This window comes from Aegilops tauschii, unplaced genomic scaffold, assembly GCF_002575655.3.
Source record: "Aegilops tauschii subsp. strangulata cultivar AL8/78 unplaced genomic scaffold, Aet v6.0 ptg000939l_obj, whole genome shotgun sequence".
NCBI lineage: Eukaryota > Viridiplantae > Streptophyta > Magnoliopsida > Poales > Poaceae > Aegilops > Aegilops tauschii.
In genome coordinates, this window is record NW_027333158.1 from 1 (window position 1) to 21,221 (window position 21,221).

The 21,221-nt window shown below is 38.0% G+C and overlaps 2 non-coding genes across 2 annotated transcripts; one reads left to right on the plus strand and one right to left on the minus strand.

The window, feature by feature from the left end:
* Nucleotides 1-12,437: 12,437 nt before the first annotated feature.
* Nucleotides 12,438-12,509, minus strand: TRNAR-UCU (transfer RNA arginine (anticodon UCU)). The gene has a single exon. It is a non-coding gene; the product is annotated as a tRNA-Arg (tRNA).
* Nucleotides 12,510-21,134: 8,625 nt separating this feature from the next.
* TRNAS-GGA (transfer RNA serine (anticodon GGA)) lies at nt 21,135-21,221 on the plus strand. Its single transcript has one exon. It is a non-coding gene; the product is annotated as a tRNA-Ser (tRNA).

The following is a 21,221-nucleotide window of genomic DNA, read 5'->3' on the forward strand; positions in this document are numbered from 1 at the left end:
TCCTGTAACCACAGCATTTCTCCCTTTTTTTCTACCCCAGGCTTTGCAACATTTCGAAATCGGGAAATTGCGACAGGAGCAGGTGCTATTAGAGAACAATTAGCAGATTTGGATTTGCGAATTATTATAGAGAATTCTTTGGTCGAATGGAAGGAATTAGAAGACGAGGGGTATAGTGGAGATGAGTGGGAAGATAGAAAAAGACGAATAAGAAAAGTTTTTTTGATTAGACGCATGCAATTGGCGAAACATTTTATTCAAACAAATGTAGAACCAGAATGGATGGTTTTGTGCTTATTACCGGTTCTTCCTCCCGAATTGAGACCTATTGTTTATAGGTCTGGAGATAAAGTAGTGACTTCAGACATTAATGAACTTTATAAGAGAGTTATCCGTCGGAACAACAATCTTGCCTATCTATTAAAAAGAAGTGAATTAGCGCCAGCAGATTTAGTAATGTGCCAGGAAAAATTGGTACAAGAAGCCGTGGATACACTTCTTGATAGTGGGTCCCGCGGGCAACCGACGAGGGATGGTCACAATAAAGTATACAAATCACTTTCAGATGTAATTGAAGGTAAAGAGGGAAGGTTTCGCGAGACTCTGCTTGGGAAACGGGTCGATTACTCGGGGCGTTCTGTCATTGTTGTGGGTCCTTCGCTTTCATTACATCAATGTGGATTACCTCTAGAGATAGCAATAAAGCTTTTTCAGCTATTTGTAATTCGCGATTTAATCACGAAACGCGCCACTTCTAATGTAAGGATTGCTAAAAGGAAAATTTGGGAAAAAGAACCCATTGTATGGGAAATACTTCAAGAAGTTATGCGGGGACATCCTGTACTGTTAAATAGAGCACCTACCCTGCATAGATTAGGCATACAGGCCTTTCAACCCACTTTAGTAGAGGGGCGTACTATTTCTTTACACCCATTAGTGTGTAAGGGTTTCAATGCGGACTTTGATGGAGATCAAATGGCTGTTCATCTACCTTTATCCTTGGAAGCTCAGGCAGAAGCCCGTTTACTTATGTTTTCTCATATGAATCTCTTATCTCCCGCTATTGGGGATCCTATTTGCGTACCAACCCAAGACATGCTTATCGGGCTTTATGTATTAACGATTGGAAAGCGTCGAGGTATTTGTGCAAATAGATATAATAGTTGCAGAAACTACCCAAATCTAAAAGTAAATTACAATAATAATAATAATTCTAAATATAGGAAAGATAAAGAACCCCATTTTTCTAGTTCTTATGATGCACTGGGAGCTTATAGACAAAAACTAATCAGTTTAGATAGTCCCTTGTGGCTACGATGGAACCTGGATCAACGCGTCATTGGGTCAAGAGAAGTTCCGATTGAAGTTCAATATGAATCTTTGGGGACTTATCATGAGATTTATGCCCACTATCTAATAATGGGAAATAGAAAAAAAGAAATTCGTTCGATATACATTCGAACCACTCTTGGTCATATTTCTTTTTATAGAGAAATAGAGGAAGCCATACAAGGATTTAGTCAGGCCTATTCATACACTACCTAAACAAGAAAGAAAGTTAGATTCGGCGATGCCCCTCCCCTTTCGGGGGGCATTCCGATTTCCCTAGTATCATCATTATTTGCCACGCGAATCCAGATTGAGATTGAGGCAAGTTAATTAAATTTTCGAATCACTGACTCAGGCCCATTGTCGAATCCTACTCAGCAATTGTCGAATCCTACTCAGCCGAAAAGGGGGTACTTATGTATGGCGGAACGGGCCAATCTGGTCTTTCATAATAAAGAGATAGACGGAACTGGTATGAAACGACTTATTAGCAGATTAATAGATCATTTTGGAATGGGATATACATCCCATATACTGGATCAACTAAAGACTCTGGGCTTCCATCAAGCCACTACTACATCGATTTCGTTAGGAATCGAGGATCTTTTAACAATACCCTCTAAGGGATGGTTAGTCCAAGACGCGGAACAACAGAGTTTTCTTTTGGAGAAACACTATTATTATGGGGCTGTACACGCGGTAGAAAAATTACGCCAATCTGTTGAGATATGGTATGCGACAAGTGAATATTTGAAACAAGAAATGAATTCAAATTTTCGGATAACGGATCCTTCTAATCCAGTCTATCTAATGTCTTTTTCAGGAGCCAGAGGAAATGCATCTCAAGTACACCAATTAGTAGGTATGAGAGGATTAATGTCGGACCCTCAAGGACAAATGATTGATTTACCTATTCAAAGCAATTTACGCGAGGGACTTTCTTTGACAGAATATATAATTTCCTGCTATGGAGCCCGCAAAGGGGTTGTAGATACTGCTGTGCGAACAGCAGATGCTGGATATCTTACACGTAGACTTGTTGAAGTAGTTCAACATATTATTGTGCGTAGAAGAGATTGTGGTACTATCCGAGGTATTTCTGTAAGTCCTCAAAATGGGATGACGGAAAAACTTTTTGTCCAAACACTAATTGGTCGTGTATTAGCAGACGATATATATATCGGTTCACGATGCATTGCCGCGCGAAATCAAGATATTGGAATTGGATTAGTCAATCGATTCATAACTGCCTTTCGAGCACAACCATTTCGAGCACAACCAATATATATTAGAACCCCCTTTACTTGCCGAAGCACTTCTTGGATCTGTCAATTATGCTATGGCCGGAGTCCTACTCATAGTGATCTGGTCGAATTGGGAGAAGCCGTAGGTATTATTGCGGGTCAATCAATTGGGGAGCCAGGGACTCAACTAACATTAAGAACTTTTCATACTGGCGGAGTATTCACAGGGGGTACTGCCGACCTTGTACGATCCCCTTCGAATGGAAAAATAAAATTCAATGAGAATTTGGTTCACCCCACACGTACCCGTCATGGGCAGCCTGCTTTTCTATGTTATATAGACTTGCATGTAACTATTCAGAGTCAAGATATTCTATATAGTGTGAATATTCCCTCAAAAAGCTTGATTCTAGTGCAAAATGATCAATATGTAAAATCCGAACAAGTAATTGCGGAGATTCGTGCCGGAACGTCCACTTTACATTTTAAAGAAAGGGTACAAAAGCATATTTATTCTGAATCAGACGGCGAAATGCACTGGAGTACTGATGTTTACCATGCGCCCGAATATCAATATGGTAATCTTCGCCGATTACCAAAAACAAGCCATTTATGGATATTGTCAGTAAGTATGTGCAGATCCAGTATAGCGTCTTTTTCACTCCACAAGGATCAAGATCAAATGAATACTTATGGTAAAAAAGATAGGGAAATTCTTGATTATTCAACGTCGGATCGAATCATGTCCAATGGCCATTGGAATTTTATCTATCCTTCTATTTTTCAAGATAATTCAGATTTGTTGGCGAAAAAGCGAAGAAATAGGTTCGTCATTCCATTACAATATCATCAAGAACAAGAGAAAGAACTAATATCCTGTTTTGGGATTTCGATTGAAATCCCCCTTATGGGTGTTTTACGTAGAAATACTATTTTTGCTTATTTTGACGATCCCCGATACAGAAAAGATAAAAAGGGTTCAGGAATTGTTAAATTTAGATTTAGGACCCTAGAAGAAGAATATAGACTCGAGCGGAAGACTCAGAAGAGGAATATGAGACCCTAGAAGACGAATACGGACCCGAGAGGACGAATATGAATATGAAACCCTAGAAGAATCTAAATATGGAATCCTAGAAGACGAATACGAATATGAAACCCTAGAAGACGAATATGGGAGCCCAGAAAACGAATATGGAACCCAGAGAACGAATAAGGACTTTAGAGAAAGACTCAGAAGAGGAATATGGGAGCCCAGAGAGCAAATATAGGACCCAAGAGGACGAATATGGAACTCTAGAGGAAGACTCAGAAGACGAATATGGCAGCCCCGGGGAAAAGCGCAGAGGAAAAATATGGTACTTTAGAGGAAGACTCAGAAGAAGATTCAGAGACGAATACGAGAGCCCAGAGGAAGATTCCATCTTAAAAAAAGAGGGTTTGATTGAGCATCGAGGAACAAAAGAATTTAGTCTAAAATACCAAAAAGAAGTAGATCGGTTTTTTTTCATTCTTCAAGAACTTCATATCTTGCCGAGATCTTCATCCCTAAAGATACTTGACAATAGTATTATTGGAGTGGATACACAACTCACAAAAAATACAAGAAGTCGACTAGGCGGACTGGTCCGAGTGAAGAGAAAAAAAAGCCATACGGAACTCAAAATATTTTCCGGAGATATTCATTTTCCTGAAGAGGCGGATAAGATATTAGGTGGCTGTTTGATACCGCCAGAAAGACAAAAAAAAGATTCTAAGGAATCAAAAAAAAGGAAAAATTGGGTCTATGTTCAACGGAAAAAAATTCTCAAGAGCAAGGAAAAGTATTTGTTTCCGTTCGCCCTACAGTGGCATATGAAATGGACGAAGGAAGAAATTTAGCAACACTTTTCCCGCAGGATCTCTTGCAAGAAGAAAATAATCTCCAAATTCGACTTGTCAATTTTATTTCTCATGAAAATAGCAAGTTAACTCAAGAATTTATCACACAAATAGTCAATTTGTTAGAACTTGCTTAGTAGTGAATTGGGAACAAGAAGAAAAAGAAAAGGCTGGTGCTTCCCTTGTTGAGGTAAGAGCAAATGATCTTATTCGCGATTTCCTAAGAATTGAGTTAGTCAAGTCCACTATTTCGTATACACGAAAAAGGTATGGTAGGACAAGTGCAGGACCGATTCCCCATAATAGGTTAGATCGCGCCAATATCAATTCTTTTATTCCAAGGCGAAGATTGAATCACTTAGCCAACATCCAGAAGCTATTGGCACTTTGTTGAATCGAAATAAGAATACCACTCTTTGATGATTTTGTCGGCATCCAACTGTTCTCGAATTGGTTTATTCAAGAATTCAAAACATCCCAATGCGATAAAAGAATGGAATCCTAGAATTCCTATTCGAGAAATTTTTGGGCCCTTAGGCGCTATTGTAGCTAGTATATCGCATTTTTCTTCATCTTACTATTTACTAACGCATAATAAAATCCTGTTAAAAAAATATTTGTTCGTTGACATTTAAACAAACCTTCCAAGTACTTCAAGAACTTAAATACTCTTTAATAGATGAAAATAAAAGGATTTCTAATTTCGATAGTAACATAATGTTGGATCCATTCCTTTTGAATTGTCACTTTGTCCATCATGATTCTTGGGAAGAGACATTGGCAATAATTCACCTTGGACAATTTATTTGTGAAATGTATGTCTATTTAAATCGCACATAAAAAAATCCGGTCAAATTTTCATTGTAAATATGAATTCCTTTGTTATAAGAGCAGCTAAACCTTATTTGGCCACTACAGGAGCAACTGTTAATGGTCATATGGAGAAATCCTTTACAAGGGAGATAGGTTAGTTACGTTTATATATGAAAAATCGAGATCTAGTGACATAACGCAAGGTCTTCCAAAAGTGGAACAAATCTTTGAAGCGCGTTCAATGATTCATTATCCCCGAATCTCGAAAGGAGAATGAGGATTGGAAATGAGCGTATACCAAGAATTCTTGGGGTCCCTTGGGGATTCTTGATTGGAGCTGAGCTAACCATAGCCCAAAGTCGTATCTCTTTGGTTAATAAAATCCAAAAGGTTTATCGATCCCAAGGGGTACAGATCCATAATAGACATATAGAGATTATTATACGCCAAGTAACATCAAAAGTGCGGGTTTCCGAAGATGGAATGTCTAATGTTTTTCGCCTGGGGAATTAATCGGACTATTGCGAGCGGAACGAGCAGGACGAGCTTTGGATGAATCGATCTATATCGGGCAATCTTATTGGGAATAACAAGGGCTTCCCTAAATACCCAAAGTTTCATATCTGAAGCAAGTTTTCAGAAACTGCTCGAGTTTTAGCAAAGCTGCCCTACGAGGTCGCATTGATTGGTTGAAAGGCTTGAAAGAAAACGTAGTTCTGGGGGGATTATACCTGTTGGTACCGGATTCCAAAAATTTGTGCATCGTTCCCCACAAGACAAGAACCTTTATTTCGAAATAAAAAAAAAAAATCTATTCGCGTCGGAAATGAGAGATTTTTTGTTTCTCCATACAGAATTAGTTTCTTCAGATTCTGACGTAACAAACAATTTTTATGAGACATAAGAACCCCCATTTAACATTTAACCCTATATCATTTAAGGATACATAAAAAATATTTTTTATTTCAAGCTATTTCGGATCTTTCTTAATCTTCAAAAAGAACTAAATTCCGTAATGGAATGGTAGGGTTAAAAAAAAAAAGGAAGTGTGAAAAAATGACAAGAAGATATTGGAACATTAATTTGAAAGAGATGATAGAAGCAGGAGTTCATTTTGGTCATGGTATTAAGAAATGGAATCCTAAAATGGCCCCTTACATTCGGCAAAGCGTAAAGGTACTCATATTATAAATCTCGCTAGAACGGCTCGTTTTTTATCAGAAGCTTGTGATTTAGTTTTTGATGCAGCAAGTCAGGGAAAAAGTTTCTTATTGTTGGTACCAAAAAAAGAGCAACAGATTTAGTAGCATCAGCTGCAATAAGGGCTCGTTGTCATTATGTTAATAAAAAGTGGTTCAGTGGTATGTTAACGAATTGGTCGATTACGAAAACTAGACTTTCTCAATTTAGAGACTTAAGAGCAGAAGAAAAAATGGGAAAATTCCACCATCTCCCAAAAAGAGATGTGGCAATCTTGAAGAGAAAATTATCTACCTTGCAAAGGTATCTCGGCGGATCAAATATATGACGAGATTGCCAGACATTGTGATCGTCCTTGATCAGCAAAAAAGGTATATAGCTCTTCGGGAATGTGCCATTTTGGGGATTCCTACTATTTCTTTAGTCGATACAAATTGTGACCCGGATCTCGCGAATATATCGATTCCAGCCAACGATGACACTATGACTTCAATTCGATTGATTCTTAACAAATTAGTATTTTCAATTTGTGAGGGCCGTTCTCTCTATATAAGAAATCGTTGATTAAGAATATATAGTGAATTCTTGGGCAACTGCGTAAATTTATGGAATCACTTACTTTACTATATCTTTTTTTTTGCATAGAATTTTTTTTGCATAGAAAAAAGAAGGGGAATATTGATATATATTAGAGGGTATTGATATATATTATGATCTGATGTGCTTTCTTGGTATCCTAAATATAAGATTAATACTTCAAGTTGCTGAGTTGAGAAAGAGATGGTTGAATCAAAAGAATTCCTTTTTTGAAGTTCAATTTTTATCAGAGGACAATATGAATATTATACCTTGTTCCATTAAAACACTCAAGGGGTTATACGATATATCGGGTGTAGAAGTAGGCCAACACTTCTATTGGCAAATAGGAGGTTTCCAAATTCATGCCCAAGTACTCATCACTTCTTGGGTCGTAATTACTATCTTGCTAGGTTCAGTTGTCATAGCTGTTCGGAATCCACAAACCATCCCGACCGACGGTCAGAATTTTTTTGAATATGTCCTTGAGTTTATTCGAGACTTGAGCAAAACTCAGATTGGAGAAGAATATGGTCCCTGGGTTCCCTTTATTGGAACTATGTTCCTTTTTATTTTTGTTTCGAATTGGTCGGGTGCTCTTTTACCTTGGAAAATTATAGAGTTACCCCATGGGGAATTAGCAGCGCCCACGAATGATATAAATACTACTGTTGCTTTAGCTTTACTCACGTCAGCGGCATATTTTTATGCTGGTCTTAGCAAAAAAGGATTGAGCTATTTCGAGAAATATATTAAACCAACTCCAATCCTTTTACCAATTAACATCCTAGAAGATTTCACAAAACCATTATCGCTTAGCTTTCGACTTTTCGGGAATATATTGGCGGATGAATTAGTCGTTGTTGTTCTTGTTTCTTTAGTCCCCTTAGTAATCCCTATACCGGTCATGTTTCTTGGATTATTTACAAGCGGTATTCAAGCTCTTATTTTTGCAACATTAGCCGCAGCCTATATAGGTGAATCCATGGAGGGTCATCATTGAATTGACTCTTTTTGGAAATAGTATTTTTTTTTGCAGCTTAGCTCAATTCATGCATGGTTCCAGATAATCTGCTTGGTTGCAAAAAAATAGTTAGAAATGCGTATGAATATATAGCCTAGAGTTGTAGGAGAGAGAATAGACTATATTATGGAATTTTCAAAGTATATATGCATTAAGGAGGGTGGAGTCAGGCTAGATCTATACTATAATATCCTTAATGTCTATAAGTGGAGTCCTCTTTTATGCGGGTTTCCACTTTAAGCAATGATTTTAGAATCCGATTCAATAGAAAATGAGAAAATATGCAAACAAAATAGAAGAAACAAATGTATATATATATAGGATATTATATTATATATTCCTAGGTTAGATTCATTATCTAATCCGATATATGGATATGGAATTCCCTTCTATGTAGTTCGGACAATTCACATTATCATTTCAATTTGATTTCAATTTGTACTTTTTAGTTACTTTACTTCTCCCCAATAGAGCTTAGAAGTAAGAATTTATTGGTTGATTGTATCCTTAACCATTTCTTTTTTTTGACACGAGGAACTACTCACCATGAATCCACTAATTGCTGCTGCTTCTGTTATTGCTGCTGGATTGGCCGTAGGGCTTGCTTCTATTGGACCTGGAGTTGGTCAAGGTACTGCTGCAGGACAAGCTGTAGAAGGTATTGCGAGACAGCCAGAAGCAGAAGGTAAAATACGAGGTACTTTATTGCTTAGTCTAGCTTTTATGGAAGCTTTAACAATTTATGGACTAGTTGTGGCACTAGCGCTTTTATTTGCGAACCCTTTTGTTTAATCTTAAAAAAAAATTCTTTCGATTTCGATTAGATACTTTTTTCTTTTTTTAGTAAATTGGTATTTGCTTCCGCAATTCCAATTATATCAATACTTTATTTAATTTACTCCTATTTATTACTCCTGGAATTATCTATTTATCGGGACAGATAATACCCCATTCTAGGAAGGGCTGAGTTGAGTATTATTAATTTAGAAGATATGCTCACCTTCTTATTTCCCGTCCTTAGTTTAGGAAAGTGGAAAGTTTTTTCCTTTTATTTTAGGAATTTTGGGAACAGAACATTTCAACAAAGGAAGTCTTTCACCGGTCAAACAAGACGTAAGACTTAATCTAAAAGAAATTACTAGATTGAATCTATTTGCATTAAAAAAACCGATCAAAAAAGGGCGAGCGAAGTAAGTGATCGAAAAACTTTGTTCTTTGTTCGTCCTATCTATAAGAGGAGAGCATATGAAAAATGTAACCCATTCTTTCGTTTTTTTAGCTCACTGGCCATCCGCTGGCAGTTTCGGGCTTAATACCGATATTTTAGCAACAAATCTAATAAATCTAACTGTAGTGGTTGGTGTTTTGATTTTTTTTGGAAAGGGAGTGTGTGCGAGTTGTCTATTTCAAGAATAGATTGGATCTATCCGGCTGCACTTTATAATATTTTTTAGTATTTTTCGGATAAATAAGAAAAGGGTGCACGATCTCGACGAATTACTTCTGAATAAATTCAGAAATCATATGGAAGAACCATAGCATTTCGCGACTCATTGGTAAATCAACTTTGATTCTCTATAAACCAAGAATGTGAGACCATTAACACGGTTAAAGCTAAACTGCTTGAAGTCCAGGCAAAAAGAGGTACTCTTTCTACAACTATATTAGTATTAGTACCGAATTTAAACGGGAAATAGCTAATGTAAAATTTATCTGATATAGAACACTCATATCGATAAAATGGTTTGAACTATTTACTAGAAAAAAAAAAAGGGGGCACCCTGCCCTTTTTTAACCAATGCCGAATCGACGACCTATGTATAAAAAAGAGAAATTTTTTGGATTTGAAGAAAAAAAAAAATAAAAAAGAATTCTATTAATTTTCATTTTCCATTTATTTAGTTAGTTTTTCTTAATGAAATTGAAATTATTAACTAGAGGGCAAATAAAAATAAAGAAACAACTTTGCTGACCATGATATATTTTTATCTAGGCGGAAGAGTCCTCTTAATATTTATCTAGTCTTATATAGGTTTCGGTATATTGAAATATAAACATAAAAAAGAAGATAGAGGATAGGCTCATTACTTAAAAAAAAGATATGGAAATAGCTATAGAAAAAAAAAAAAAAGGAGCGTGAGAGCCAAATGAATCGAAAGATTCATGTTTGGTTCGGGAAGAGATCATAAAAGTTGTAAACTTACAAAATAATCTACTTTCATTAAAAGATTTATTAGATAATCGAAAACAGAGGATCTTGAGTACTATTCGAAATTCAGAAGAATTGCGTAGAGGGACCATTGAGCAACTCGAAAAAGCTCGGATTCGATTACAGAAAGTCGAACTAGAAGCGGATGAGTATCGAATGAATGGATACTCTGAGATAGAACGAGAAAAAGCAAATTTGATTAATGCTACTTCTATTAGTTTGGAACAATTGGAAAAGTCTAAAAACGAAACCCTTTATTTTGAAAAACAAAGGGCAATGAATCAGGTCCGACAGCGGGTTTTCCAACAGGCCGTACAAGGAGCTCTAGGAACTCTGAATAGTTGTTTGAATACCGAGTTACATTTCCGTACGATTCGTGCTAATATTGGCATTCTCGGGTCCCTGGAATGGAAGAGATAATTAAATTAATTAGGCCTTGAACTTCTACTTTCGTTTAGAATTTAGGCATTATTTTTCCCCTTGCTTCCGAAAAAAGAGTCAAGAAACACTAATGGCAACCCTTCGAGTCGACGAAATTCATAAAATTCTCCGCGAACGTATTGAACAATATAATAGGAAAGTAGGGATTGAGAATATAGGTCGCGTAGTTCAAGTGGGGGATGGGATTGCTCGTATTATAGGTCTTGGTGAAATAATGTCAGGTGAATTAGTCGAATTTGCAGAAGGTACTAGGGGTATTGCTCTGAATTTGGAATCCAAAAATGTTGGGATTGTATTAATGGGCGATGGGTTGATGATACAAGAGGGAAGTTTTGTAAAAGCAACAGGAAGAATTGCTCAGATACCCGTGAGTGAGGCTTACTTGGGTCGTGTTGTAAATGCTCTGGCTAAACCTATTGATGGGAAAGGCGAAATTATAGCTTCCGAATCTCGCTTAATTGAATCTCCTGCTCCAAGTATAATTTCCAGGCGTTCCGTATACGAACCTCTTCAAACAGGGCTTATTGCTATCGATTCGATGATCCCTATAGGGCGCGGTCAGCGAGAGTTAATTATTGGGGACAGACAGACTGGCAAAACAGCAGTAGCCACAGATACAATTCTCAATCAAAAAGGGCAAGGTGTAATATGTGTTTATGTAGCTATCGGTCAAAGAGCATCCTCCGTAGCTCAAGTAGTAACTACTTTCCATGAGGAGGGGGCTATGGAATACACTATTGTAGTAGCTGAAATGGCGGATTCACCTGCTACATTACAATACCTCGCTCCTTATACGGGAGCAGCCCTGGCTGAGTATTTTATGTACCGCGAACGGCATACTTTAATAATTTATGATGATCTCTCCAAACAGGCACAAGCTTATCGCCAAATGTCCCTTCTATTAAGAAGACCTCCCGGCCGTGAGGCTTATCCAGGGGATGTTTTTTATTTGCATTCACGCCTTTTAGAAAGAGCCGCTAAATTAAATTCTCTTTTAGGCGAAGGAAGTATGACCGCTTTACCAATAGTTGAGACTCAATCTGGAGACGTTTCCGCCTATATTCCTACTAATGTAATCTCCATTACAGATGGACAAATATTCTTATCTGCGGATCTATTCAATGCCGGAATTCGACCCGCTATTAATGTGGGTATTTCTGTTTCCAGAGTAGGATCCGCGGCTCAAATTAAAGCCATGAAACAAGTAGCTGGCAAATCAAAATTGGAACTAGCGCAATTCGCAGAGTTACAAGCCTTTGCACAATTCGCCTCTGCTCTCGATAAAACAAGTCAGAATCAATTGGCAAGGGGTCGACGATTAAGGGAATTGCTTAAACAATCCCAGGCAAATCCTCTCCCAGTGGAAGAGCAGATAGCTACTATTTATACCGGAACAAGAGGATATCTTGATTCGTTAGAAATTGAACAGGTAAATAAATTTCTGGATGAGTTACGTAAACATCTAAAAGATACTAAACCTCAATTCCAAGAAATTATATCTTCTAGCAAGACATTCACCGAGCAAGCGGAAATCCTTTTGAAGGAAGCTATTCAGGAACAGCTGGAACGGTTTTCTCTTCAGTAACAAATAAATTTTGCATGTCTACTCTTGTTAGTAGAATAGGAATCGTTGAGAAAGCTTTTTCATTTGAATCATGCAAAAAAGTTTTCTTTGTTTTTAGTTTAGTATAGTTATTTAAAGAATAGATAGAAATAAGATTGCGTCCAATAGGATTTGAACCTATACCAAAGGTTTAGAAGACCTCTGTCCTATCCATTAGACAATGGACGCTTTTCTTTCATATTTTATTCTTTCTTTTATTTTTTTGCTTCTTCCGAGAAAAAACTGTTAGACCAAAACTCTTTTAGGAAATCAAAAAATCCAGATACAAATGCATGATGTATATATTATATCATGCATATATCATAAAGAAGGAGTATGGAGCCGGTAGTGGGAATCGAACCCGCAACCCCAAGGTTATGAGCCTTATGAGCTACCAAACTGCTCTATACTCTTAAACTAAAGAGGGGTAACTAGTGGATAAAAGAGGGTTGGATACGCCCCTCTACCAATATCTATACAAATAGAATAGTCCATTTATACAGAATGGTAAAGAGGGCTCCTCTATGATTATCAATTCCAGAAATCCATACAAATACGAAAGGGTATTTTATCCTTACCAACTGGATCTTGTTGCACCCGGTAACAAACACTCATAAACCATTTCTCGAAGTACGTGTCCGGATAGCCCAAAATGTCGATAGTTAGCTCTAGGTCTTCCGGTCAAAAAACAACGTCGATGAAGGCGTGTAGGTGCACTATTACGCGGTAGGGATTGCAATTTTTCTCGCATTTTCGTTTTTTCACTCAAACTCAAGGGAGAAACTTTGCTTCTTATCTTTTTTTTTAAAGATTGACGAATCAAATGATATTTCTGTTCTAATTTCTGCCGCTTCTTCTCCCTCTGAATCAAACTTTTTTTTGCCATAATGTGTCGTTGCTATTATTACCAAGTATACGGTTCTAATCCTAGATGGAAAAATAAATAGAAAAAGAAATCTAAAAAGGCAGATCCTCCCTCTCTATCAAGAGTAATGAACTAGGTGCTGATACAGTACAAAAAAACAAACTAAATTAACCAAACTTGCCTGATGTTGAGGCAATCAAGAAAGCTGCATAAGTGAATATATAACCCACGGAAAAGTGAGCTAATCCAACCAATCTTGCTTGCACAATGGAAAGAGCCACGGGCTTATCTCTCCAGCGAATTAAATTAGCTAAAGGTGTGCGTTCATGAGCCCATGCTAAAGTCTCAATTAATTCCTGCCAATACCCCCGCCAGGAAATTAAGAACATAAATCCAGTAGCCCAAACAAGATGTCCAAATAAGAACATCCACGCCCATACCGATAAACTATTCATCCCAAAAGGATTATATCCATTGATAAGTTGTGAAGAGTTTAACCATAGGTAATCTCTTAACCATCCCATCAAATAAGTGGAGGATTCATTAAATTGTGAAACGTTGCCCTGCCATAATGTGATATGTTTCCAATGCCAATAAAAAGTAACCCACCCAATGGTATTTAACATCCAGAAAACTGCCAAATAAAATGCGTCCCAAGCAGAAATATCACAAGTACCGCCGCGCCCTGGGCCGTCACAAGGAAAACTATATCCAAAATCCTTTTTATCTGGCATTAATTTGGAACCGCGTGCATCTAAAGCGCCCTTTACTAAAATCAATGTAGTTGTATGCAAACCTAGAGCAATAGCATGATGAACCAAGAAATCCCCAGGTCCTATTGTTAAGAAAAGCGAATTACTATTCTCATTAACAGCATTCAACCATCCGGGCAACCATAGGCTTCGACCCGCATTGAAAGCGGGGCCATTCGTTGAAGATAAGAGTATATCGAACCCATATGTCGTCTTGCCATGAGCAGATTGTATCCATTGGGCAAATATAGGTTCGATCAAGATTTGCTTTTCTGGAGTACCAAAAGCAAGCATGACGTCGTTATGAACATAAAGGCCCAAGGTATGGAATCCTAGAAAGAGGCTAGCCCAACTTAAATGAGATATGATAGCTTCTTTATGGTCTAACATTCTTGCCAATACATTATCCTCATTCTGTTCCGGATTGTAATCCCTAATGAAAAAAATAGCTCCATGAGCAAAAGCCCCTGTCATGATGAACCCTGCAATATATTGGTGATGAGTATATAAAGCAGCTTGAGTAGTAAAGTCTTGTGCTATGAATGCATAAGGAGGTAAAGAGTACATATGTTGAGCTACTAAGGAAGTAATAACCCCTAAAGAAGCTAGAGCAAGACCTAACTGAAAATGAATCGAATTGTTGATTGTGTCATAAAGGCCCTTATGCCCACGCCCTAATCGACCCCCCGGAGGAGTATGCGCTTCTAAAAGATCTTTAATACTGTGCCCAATTCCGAAGTTAGTTCGATACATGTGACCGGCAATGAGAAAAATAAATGCAATAGCTAAATGATGGTGAGCCATATCGGTCAGCCACAAACTTTGCGTTTGTGGGTGGAATCCCCCAAGAAGAGTTAGAATGGCAGTTCCCGCTCCTTGAGCGGTACCAAATAAATGATTACTCGAATCAGGGTTTTGGGCATAAAGATTCCATTGACCCGTCAAAAGGGGTCCCAACCCCTGGGGATAGGGTAATACATCTAAGAAATTATTCCATCGAACGTACTCCCCCCTGGATGCGGGAATAGCAACATGAACTAAATGTCCTGTCCAAGCCAAAGAACTTACCCCGAAAAGTCCTGACAAATGATGATTGAGACGAGATTCCGCGTTTTTGAACCACGAAAGGCTTGGTTTCCATTTGGGTTGTAGATGTAACCAACCCGCTATTAAGGACAGCGTAGAAAGAAATAATAGAAAAAGAGCTCCAGTATAAAGATCCTCATTGGTGCGTAATCCTATTGTATACCACCACTGATAAACTCCAGAATAAGCAATATTCACTGGACCAGCAGCACCTCCTCGAGTAAAGGCTTCCACAGCGGGTTGACCAAAATGAGGATCCCAAATCGCATGAGCAATAGGTCTTACGTGTAAAGGATCCTGTATCCATGATTCAAAATTTCCTTGCCAAGCTACATGAAACAGATTTCCGGACGTCCATAGAAAGATTATTGCTAATTGCCCAAAGTGAGAAGCAAAAATGTTCTGATAAAGACGTTCTTCAGTAATATCATCATGACTTTCGAAATCATGTGCGGTAGCAATACCAAACCAAATACGACGAGTAGTGGGGTCCTGAGCTAAGCCTTGGCTAAACCTGGGAAATCTTAATTCCATAATGCCTTTCAAATCCTCCTAGCCACTATCCTACTGCAATAATTCTCGCTAAGAAGAATGCCCATGTCGTGGCAATTCCACCCAGAAGGTAATGGGTTACTCCTACAGCGCGTCCTTGTATAATGCTCAAGGCTCTAGGCTGAGTAGCAGGAGCAACTTTTAATTTGTTATGAGCCCAAACGATAGATTCAATGAGTTCTTGCCAATAACCACGGCCGCTGAATAAAAACATTAAACTGAAGGCCCAGACAAAATGAGCACCTAAGAAAAAAAGACCATATGCAGATAATGAAGAACCATAAGACTGAATGACTTGCGATGCCTGTGCCCACAAGAAATCTCGAAGCCACCCATTAATCGTAATGGAACTCTGTGCAAAGTTTCCCCCTGTAATATGAGTTACCACCCCTTGATCACTTATAGTACCCCAAACATCCGACTGCATTTTCCAACTGAAATGGAAAATGACTACCGAAATTGCATTGTACATCCAGAATAAACCTAAGAAAACATGATCCCAGGCGGATACTTGACATGTTCCCCCTCGGCCAGGCCCATCGCAAGGAAAGCGAAAACCTAGATTTGCTTTATCGGGTATCAAACGGGAACTCCGAGCAAATAAAACACCTTTCAAAAGTATTAATACAGTCACATGTATGGTAAATGCATGAATGTGATGGACTAAAAAATCTGCGGTTCCTAATGGAATAGGTAACAAAGCCACTTTGCCACCTACTGCTACTAACTCGCCGCCTCCCCACGTTAAGCTAGTACTTGTTGTTGCACCAGGAGCTGTTACGCCAGGCGCAGTAGCATGGATATTTTGTACCCATTGAGCAAAGATAGGTTGTAATTGTATGGCAGTATCCGAAAACATATCTTGTGGACGGCCTAAAGCACTCATGGTATCATTATGAATGTACAAGCCAAAACTGTGAAAACCTAGAAATATACATACCCAGTTAAGGTGGGATATGATTGCATCGCGGTGTCTAAGGACGCGATCTAATAGATCGTTGTATCGAGTAGTTGGATCATAGTCTCTTACCATAAAAATTGCTGCATGTGCAGCAGCACCGACTATTAGAAATCCGCCAATCCACATGTGGTGTGTGAACAAGGAAAGTTGTGTACCATAGTCAGTAGCTAGGTATGGATAGGGAGGCATAGAATACATATGATGAGCTACAACAATGGTTGTAGAGCCTAGCATAGCTAGGTTAAGAGATAATTGAGCATGCCATGACGTTGTTAAGATTTCATAAAGACCCTTATGGCCTTGTCCTGTAAATGGGCCCTTGTGAGCCTCCAAAATATCTTTAAGTCCATGGCCAATACCCCAATTGGTCCTATACATATGACCTGCGATTAGGAAAAGAATAGCAATAGCTAAATGATGGTGCGCAATATCGGTCAGCCAGAGACCACCGGTTACTGGATCTAGTCCTCCGCGAAAAGTCAGAAATTCTGCGTATTTGGACCAATTTAAAGTGAAAAAAGGGGTTGCTCCTTCGGCAAAACTAGGATAAAGTTGAGCCAAAAGGTCCCGATTCAAGATAAATTCATGAGGAAGTGGTATCTCTTTAGGATCCACCCCAGCGTCAAGAAATTGGTTAATTGGTAAAGATACATGAATTTGGTGCCCCGCCCAAGAAAGAGACCCAAGTCCTAATAATCCCGCTAAGTGGTGATTCAACATGGATTCTACATCTTGGAACCAGGCCAATTTGGGAGCGGCTTTGTGATAATGGAACCAACCAGCAAAAAGCATTAACGCTGCAAAAATCAATGCACCAATTGCAGTACAATAGAGTTGTAATTCACTAGTTATTCCAGATGCTCGCCAAAGCTGAAAAAAACCAGAGGTTATTTGGATTCCTCGGAAACCCCCGCCTACATCACCATTCAATATTTCTTGCCCTACTATAGGCCAAACTACCTGAGCACTGGGTCCAATGTGAGTAGGATCACTTAGCCATGCTTCATAATTGGAAAAACGGGCGCCATGAAAGTACATGCCACTCAACCAAAGAAAGATAATGGAAAGTTGCCCGAAATGAGCACTAAAGACTTTTCGAGAAATCTCCTCCAAATCACCAGTATGACTATCGAAATCGTGAGCATCAGCATGTAGGTTCCAGATCCAAGTGGTAGTATCAGGGCCCTTAGCTAGTGTTCTTGAGAAATGGCCGGGTCTGGCCCATTCCTCAAAAGATGTTTTTACAGGATCCCTATCCACAACAATTTTTACTTCTGGTTCCGGCGAACGAATAATCATTAAGTCCTCCTCTTTCCGGACAAGACATACAAAGAGACCCGCCAACTGTCTTTTTAGTGAATCTTTGAAAGATATATATTTTGAAAGATAGATTTTGAAAGATAGATTTTGAAAGATAGATATTGTGATTAGTTCTTTTCTTTACTATCTACCATCCTTCTATTTTTTTTTAGTTATTCACTGGAGCAATTATATATTGAAGTCAATCCGAGGCAAGTGTTCGGGTCTATTATGACATAAAGATTAGGTGCCTAACGGACATTGTTTATCTTGAAAAACAAATATTTCTCGACGTAAGAAAAAAATCTTTTTTATTTTTAATTTAAGAAACTAGTGTATTTTTTTTTGAGGGCATAAGCTCCTATCTATATCTACTTTCCTTGAGCATAATATAGGGTTTTTTATTTGATTCTAAATTCCAAGATAACTCATTAGAATTATTAATAAGATGGTCCTAATATATTAGCAATATTTAGATTGCCCCCTCTTTTTATTCAGTTTATTACTTCTATTCTAGACCCTATCCCTATGGTTTATTCTTATGAAATATCATATAAAATAGAAGGTATAAGAAATGGATATAATGAAATTCTTGATTCGATCTTACGACCTAATTTATTTGATTAATGGATCAACAACCAAACCACCCATTTTATGAAAAAGAAGGAGCATGGTCTTATTCAAATTCAAAGCGCTTCGTAATCTTCAACCAGTTCTGTGCTTCAATATAATTTCCCGGAGTAAGCGCTATAGCTTGTTTCCAATATTCAGCAGCTTGATCAAACCAAGCTTCCGCAATTTCCGAATCACCCTGTAGAATGGCCTGTTCTCCTCGGTCGGAATAGGAAGTTCCTTCCCTTAGAACCGTACTTGAGAGTTTCCTACCTCATACGGCTCAGAAATTGCTATCTGAATTTCCCCTATCTTAACTGAATTCGATTTATCAAAAATCGATCCAATTTGTTCTTGGGTTAAGCAGAAGAAATTAATTACCTAAGTTTCAAACCCTAATTTTTATCAATAATCAGTTTGATCTTTTTTCCCACCTTCAGAAGAATGAAGCATAGATAGATATAGAGCCTTCGTTCAAATTTTCTGAAAGGTAACTATCCCGTTTTCATATATGAAATCTCTATAGAATCCTTGAAAAAGACTTTTTTCCATAAGAAAGAAAAAAGAACTTACTATCTTTGGGATCTGATACTACACCGCTGCTTAATCCCTTAGTGGATCGGCTCTATTACATAAGCGGATTCCTAAATTTTGCCCCATATCATGGGATAAGTAAGCAGTTTTTTTTAGTTGTATCGACCCAGTCGCTCACTAATTGATCTTTACGGTGCTTTCTCTATCAATTTGAGAAACTTTATCCATAGAGTAGTAGTATAGGCCATACTTTCTTCGTTTTTTGATTCTCGTGAAGTGTCCTTCCTTCCTACAGCTGATAGGGAAAAATCGTTGTTTTTACGATCCCTATGTAGAAAGCCCTTTTTTCTAGTATTTACTAGAAAATTTGATCCTCTCTTTTTTTTTTTCTTTCTATAGTGGAGATAGTCGCACGTAATGACAGATCACGGCCATATTATTAAAAGCTTGCGGTAAGAAGGGGTTTCGTTCTAGTGCCCGGAAATAATATTCCAAAGCCTTTGTATGCTCTCCATTGCTTGTGTGTATAAGGCCTATGTTATAGAGTATATAACTTCGATCATAGGGATCGATTTCTAGTCGCGTAGCTTCATAATAATTTTGCAAAGCTTCCGCATAATTTCCTTCGGATTGAGCCAACATCCGTTACGGTCGTTCATTCTATTCAAAAAATCTCCGTTCCAAAACCGTACATGAGGTTTTCATCTCATACGGCTCCTCCCTTCTGTACATAATAGTACTAAGCGAAATAATCTATAGAATCAAAATAGAATTAGTCCCGTCTCATTATGAACCGAAAGGGGCTGGTATTTTTCCAAGAAATCTCTAGCCAACCTTCCCACAAGAGGTTTTTCTTAACACCAATGAATTCTATTAATGCTAGAGGAAAACGATAGCTCCAATAATTTCTTTGTTCTCAACGCCTCCTATTTAGAGGAATTAGCTACTTCAACGATCTTTGATGGTTATAGGGGTATCCAAAGTACAAACCTGATGGTTGTTTGTTATCCCAACCATTCTTCCCAGCCCTGATACCGATCAGGAAAGGGGTAATTTCTAACAAAGTTTTTCTCTTGTTGATTCCTATTTCTAGGTGTAGTGCTTTTCTCCCCTATGCTGCCTACGGATACTAATAGAGTAGGATTGGCCTGTAATCCATACCATACCATATCCTGTAGGTGTAACCTTTCGCTCAATACTCAAATCTACAATTGAAGTATCTGAAGCCGCATCAATCGAGGATACACGACGGAAGGAATTGTTAGTTCGCCTCACCTTCCCGAAGCGTGGGTTTGTTTGCTTTACAAATTTGGTTCTCTCTATGCCAACCCCCTCTCTTTTTCGTAAGACTGAGGTATAGGTAGGGCTAAAAAAAAGCAAAAAAAAAGAGTCAAATCGCACCATCTCTATAATAAGTAAATGCCTTTTTTTCTCTCCTGAGGTTGTCGGAATTATTCGCAATAAAATATTGGCTACAATTGAGGAGGTCTTATCAATGAAATTTCCATTTACACGGGATCTAGGCATAATTCCCAACCCATTCTATATAGAATTGTTTTCATTCCTTCACAAAATAACATAAAAACAAACACATTCGATTCTTATAATTATAAATAGATTGATCCATATGCTCTACTCTAAATCCATATGCTTTAAATGGATAAGAGAGATAGAGATATGGATTTTCCGCTCAGCTCAAATTGTATCCTTTTCCTTCTGCTTGGACACGAAGAGATATGAAATATTTGACTAAGACTGGATTTCATTCCACTTTGCTATTTCTGAACAACAACTTATGTTATCAACTATTTCGTGTTTTCAAAGTTATTAATTGTCTCATACCCTATTTTTGATTTCGATAGTATGGTGTAGCGTATCTTATGCAAACGGAATTCTAAGGTTTCTTTATTTTATTATGCAATAAGAAGAATTCTTCCATTTTCTTTTTCTTTAGTTGCGGGAAAACCCAAATTAAAACTTTTTTTTTATAGCGAGCGCAATTTCTAGTAAAAAATCCTGTATCCTTCCACTTAGATCAAAAGGAATTTTTCCAATAGAACTATGGAACCCCCGAGTGGTTGCGGTTGTACCTGTACTGCAGGAATAAGAAAACTCGCTATTCACTCAGTTTATTTTCCATAATAAGTTATGTAGGAGAGATGGCCGAGCGGTTCAAGGCGTAGCATTGGAACTGCTATGTAGACTTTTGTTTACCGAGGGTTCGAATCCCTCTCTTTCCG